The sequence below is a fragment of the Ostrinia nubilalis genome, chromosome 25 (assembly GCF_963855985.1).
Source record: "Ostrinia nubilalis chromosome 25, ilOstNubi1.1, whole genome shotgun sequence".
In the NCBI taxonomy this organism is placed as follows: domain Eukaryota; kingdom Metazoa; phylum Arthropoda; class Insecta; order Lepidoptera; family Crambidae; genus Ostrinia; species Ostrinia nubilalis.
The window spans coordinates 7551173-7556391 of NC_087112.1; the positions used below are offsets into that span (position 1 = coordinate 7551173).

The 5219-nt window shown below is 41.9% G+C and overlaps 1 long non-coding RNA gene across 1 annotated transcript; it reads right to left on the reverse strand.

Moving 5' to 3' along the window:
* Window positions 1-7: 7 nt before the first annotated feature.
* On the reverse strand, window positions 8-1815 carry LOC135084222 (uncharacterized). The gene is made up of 3 exons (XR_010259791.1): window positions 1791-1815; window positions 1164-1267; window positions 8-83 (listed from the first exon to the last, which is right to left on the reverse strand). It is a non-coding gene; the product is annotated as an uncharacterized LOC135084222 (long non-coding RNA).
* Window positions 1816-5219: the final 3404 nt, after the last annotated feature.

Below are 5219 nucleotides of genomic sequence, written 5' to 3' on the forward strand. Positions count from 1 at the left end.
GCGCGGGGGCCGCGCCGCCGAGCACGCGCTGCCGTTGGTGGTGCCACCGGAGGCGCACGAGCGGAGCGGGGAGCAGTTCACCACTGGGGGAAAATAATAATAATAAATAAATATCCTTAGACATTTTACACTGCGCTTCTAAAGCCTGGTCCGTGAGCACGTAGAATCCCGTCCAATGACCCCAAGATGCCCATCCTTGTCGCTCGCACGTAATTATGTTGCTGTCGCGTTCGCACACTCACTGCGGGCGCGCGTCGCACAGTCGCGACAGCAATATAATTACGCGCGAACGATAAGGATGGGTAGCTTGGGGTCATTGGACGGGATTCTACGTGCTCACGGACCAGGCTTTAGTCCCAAACTAAGCAAAGCTTGTACTATGGGTACTAGACAACGGATATAAACATACTTAAATACTTTTTTTTTGTTAATACATAAGTAGGTACTTATTATACATAGAAAACACCCAGTCCAACACAAACAAATATGTTCATGCACACAAATGTTTGTACTGTGCGGGAATCGAACCCGCTACCTCCGGAATAGTAGTCCGTTTCGACCCACTACACCAAACGGCCGACCGTACACGAATCGGCACAGTTAGAAAAATATTCAAAAAATTTAACACAATACGGCCGATGGGGCAGCAAGGTTCTGGAGTGGAGGCCGCGTACCGGAAAACGCAGCGTGGGACGTCCACCCACAAGGTGGACCGACGACATCATAAAAGTAGCAGGAAGGCGCTGGACGCAGGCCGGTACCAACCGGGTAACATGGAAAGCATTGGGGGAGGCCTATGTTCAGCAGTGGACGTCCTATGGTTGAGATGATGATGGTGAACACAATATCAATAATTTGACGGATTATTGAAACAGTGGATGTCCTATGGCTGAAATAATAATAATTAAACTTGAGCCTTAGGATTATTTCTCCCTCATTAGATAGGATACAGATTCAACTTAACCCCTGAAAATAAAGTCCTGGAAAAATGTTCGTCATCATGTGACCCGCAAGTAAAATGTATGCAAAGATGTATGAAGCAGTCATGTACTAAAAATGTTCATTATTTCATTATAAGATCTTACAAATTTAACTGCACAGAATCAATAACACTTCTTATAAAAAATATCAGTTTCTTCCTTTAAAATTCAATCAAATGTTACCTGGCTTCTTGTACGCGTTGAGAGGCGCCCGCGCAGCTCTCTCGCCGCCCTCTTCCAAATAATTATACACTGCGCTCACGCATTTGCTGAGGCGCGATCTGCATCTAAACGGACAACACAAGAAACTGATTACAAAACAACACATTAGTAAAATGTTTCTTATTTGGCTTGTTGCAAAACAAACATCACTGAAATACCAATTTCTAGCAATAAAATGTGACATTAGATGCTTGATTCACGTCGTATGAGTGAGCACGTAAGCTCCAGAGCTTCAAGACGATGGCCCTGACACTAGACACCCTGTATATGGTTGATGGCATACCTCCAGTACATCAAGGCGACCCCAACAGCAGCTAGTAAGGCTATGGGCGCGATAGCAAACAGCGCGGCGGTGTGTACTCTCCCTGACACTAATGGGGCGTTGCTTGGTGGCCTCTCTGACACTAGACACCCTGTATAGTCTAGGGACATACCTTCAGTACACCAAGGCAACCCCAACAGTCGCTAGTAAGGATAGCCTTAGTGATGTAGCAAACAGCACCGCACATTGAACGCCCCTTGACGCCATTGGGGCGTTGCTTAGTGGCCTCCTTTACGTTAAACACCCTATATAGTCCAGTGACATACCTCCAATACACTAAGGCAACTCCAACAGCAGCTAGTAACGCGATGGGAGCGATAGCAAACAGCGCGGCGGTGTGGACGCCCCCTGATGCCACTGGGGCGTTTCCAGGCGACATCGCTTCAGAGTGGGCGGCGCACCATTCACTGGACACCTCCTAAATAAGAAATATTTAAGTAAATATGCGCAAACTACATACAAATAAACGCTTTGGTAAGTATACCAAAGTGAAAATTGTCTTATGGTCTTCAGGCAAGTTCATCTCATTGGGAATTGCAACCCTCCACGTAACTCATCGAATATTATTTAGTTCATACATAATCACATTAAATCGTTCAGGTTTAAAGTAGGTAGAATAACAATATTCTTACCGATCGATTCAAACAGTAACTAAGTAAATAGTAACTTTAATTCAAAATAAAAGCATTGCAAATAATTTTATTTTACTATTAATTGACTATACTGTTATTTACTATACTTTTACAGGATGTTATTGTTATTACTAATTAATAGATAGATAACTAACAATATAATAATGTATCACAGATCACAATTTCCTGATCTAACAAACTATTATAACCATACGTTTTTGTCTTCTTAATAACGGGACTATTCGCACCGCTGCAACTCCTGTGTAACCAGGATCTACAGCTTGACCGCCATAAAAACCCAACCAATGAAGGTCAAGTTTGTCCCGGGGGAAAGTTAAACTGTCATTGGACCCGCAACGAAATTAATCAGAAGAACATAGGAGGAGTTCGAATTTAAGCTTTGACTTCCCTCCATTGCAAAGCGGATGACAGGTAACAAACAAAGGTTTAATAACCTTTAAGAAAAGATACTCACCACGGACAATAAATATCAATTAAAGGGGCCTATCTTATGAGCAATTAGCTGCCTGTCAATAATATGTTTCACAAAATCGCTTAAAAGCACGGAAATTTTTCCTTGTCGCGACAAGATCGGTGTAATAAATTGCAGAAACAGAGGCTTCATAATAAGCAATAATACAATAAAATAGCTTACCTCGGGCGGAGATTCGGAGCCGTTGATCAGAGCGTTAGCGCGAGCCACCGACTGCGTTACCGCGTAGATCTTTACTTCATATCGCGTCACGTTCCACAGTTCCACTTCCTAAAAGATGAAATAATCCTTCTTCAGATCAGCCGCACTAGGATGCTCTGATAAAACCTTATCCACGATTTTAGACGACAAATGCATGAGCTTATCGTGCAAAATCGATAAAAACAAATACACACTGACCCGGGGCCTAGAGTTGATACGTACGCCCATTAGTGTGATCTACTGGTCTAGTAAAACGCCTTAACGGAATAATGTTCTGATGCAAATAATGCTATTTTAGTATTGCGTAAATATTAAACATTGAATTATCCTCTTAAATAATAATATTCTACGTTTCCTGTTTGGGATATGTGTGAGGGCGCTACGCAAGCAAGTCACTATGGGAATAGCTGTATGGTAATAATAATAACGCACGCAAGCACGTATACTTTGTATTCCAAGAAATACTATACAGAGTGGAAACGATAAGTGATCTCACACGATTATTTCTAAACTATACAGGGTGTTTGGTAAATGGGTATATGAGCCGACACTAGCCCATGTTAACATGGGCATATAAATGGTATGGTGAAGTCAGAAAATTGATATCTTCATTTTAACTATTTTAATTTTTATACAAATCGGAATTTATAAAATTTATTTTGTATGAAAATTTAAAAAAATAAAATGATGATATCAAATTTCTGACTTCACCATATCATTTATATGCCCATGTTAACATGGGCTAGTGTCGGCTCATATACCCATTTACCAAACACCCTGTAGAAGATATCGGAAAACTGGTTACTGATCCAGAAAGTGCTTTGCGAGCTCTATCAAATAGAAGCTAGTATTTAAATTGAAATGAAGCTAGAAAATAATTGAGGAGCTGTAGAACAACCAATCGGATTTCCGAACCGAATGTGAGGAGAGAGAGGTGATATGGAAATAACAAAATCTGGTTAGTTATTCGAACACATCCCTCCTCTCCGCTTTGGTAGAAACTGGGCCTAATTGTCTTCTTGCACAATTGAAGCTTGATTTTTATTTTTTTATTTGTGTTGAACGGCTATTCTGGTTTTGTAAAGTCCCAGTTCACTGCGACCGGCATCGGTCTATTGTGATCGTCACTGTTTTCCTTAAGGTGCGTACGGATTGCACCTACCCTGGTACGCGTACTCAGTTTACGCGTATTCGCCTAGTCCATGTATGTATGGACCAGTCCATGTATGTATGGACTAGGCGTTCCAGATACGCGTAAACTGAGTACGCGTACCAGGGTACGCGCAATCCGTACGCACCTTTAGGCGATATTTTATATTCTGTGGGCTTGGAATGTGTTTGCCCAGGTGCAAAAGCGTTGAAGCTTGATTCTTCATAATGCATTTTGTTTTTAAAATTGTAAGGATTAAGGATAAATTATTTCGTAAACATGACTTACCACACTGATAGTCGTCTCAATATCGTTCTTGTTAGTCGGCAGAGTGAGCCGAGTCCGCGGCTGCAGTTCTGGGATCTTCCGCAGCGTCACCACGTACTGGTCTAAGGTATTGTTGTATTCCGTCGGCTGACGCCACTGGAGGTACAACGTGCCTGCCAAGAAGGGAACTGTACTCAATATTTTGATGTTTTCTTCACTATAGAGAAGGCATTTCATCATCATCATTTCAGCTACAGGACGTCCACTGCTGAACATAGGCCTCCCCAAAGATTAATATGTTCTTTACCATAGAGAAGTAATTTCATTATTATCATAATTTCAGCCACAGGACGTCCACTGCTGAACATAAGCCTCCCTCAATGATTTCCACATTGCTGGAGAAGGCATTTAAAACGGGAATATTCCCACCTCTCGTTCCCACCGCTGCAACTCCTGTGTAGCCAGGATCTACAGCTTGACCGCCAATAAAAACCCAACCAGTGAAGGTCAAGGCTTTTAAAAGTGACGTCATTTTAGATAGTATTGTGGTAGTTAGCGTGCAGCTTGTTATGTTCTGACGTATTTAGTAAGTACTTACGAATTCTCAAGTACTTAAGAAAACAAGGTGTGCTTGTTGTACTTTGTCAGCTAGCTAAGTACCACCAGGTTATACTATTTGTTTCGATCATCTCATACAATGCAATAATACCCTGTGGGTGGACAGACACCCTAGTCAATTGACATATTTTTGTGGTTTCATATTTTTTTTTTGTTTTTTATTTTTAAGCTCTTGGCCTGTATCTCACCTGATGGTATGGTGGTATCCAGGCGGACTTAGAAAAATCCGTACCACAAAAAAATCTGCTCCCATGGGAATCGAACCTGACACCTGTGTCGGTTTATTGACACTTACGTTTAGGCATGTCACAGGTCAGGTTGAGGATCTTGGGCG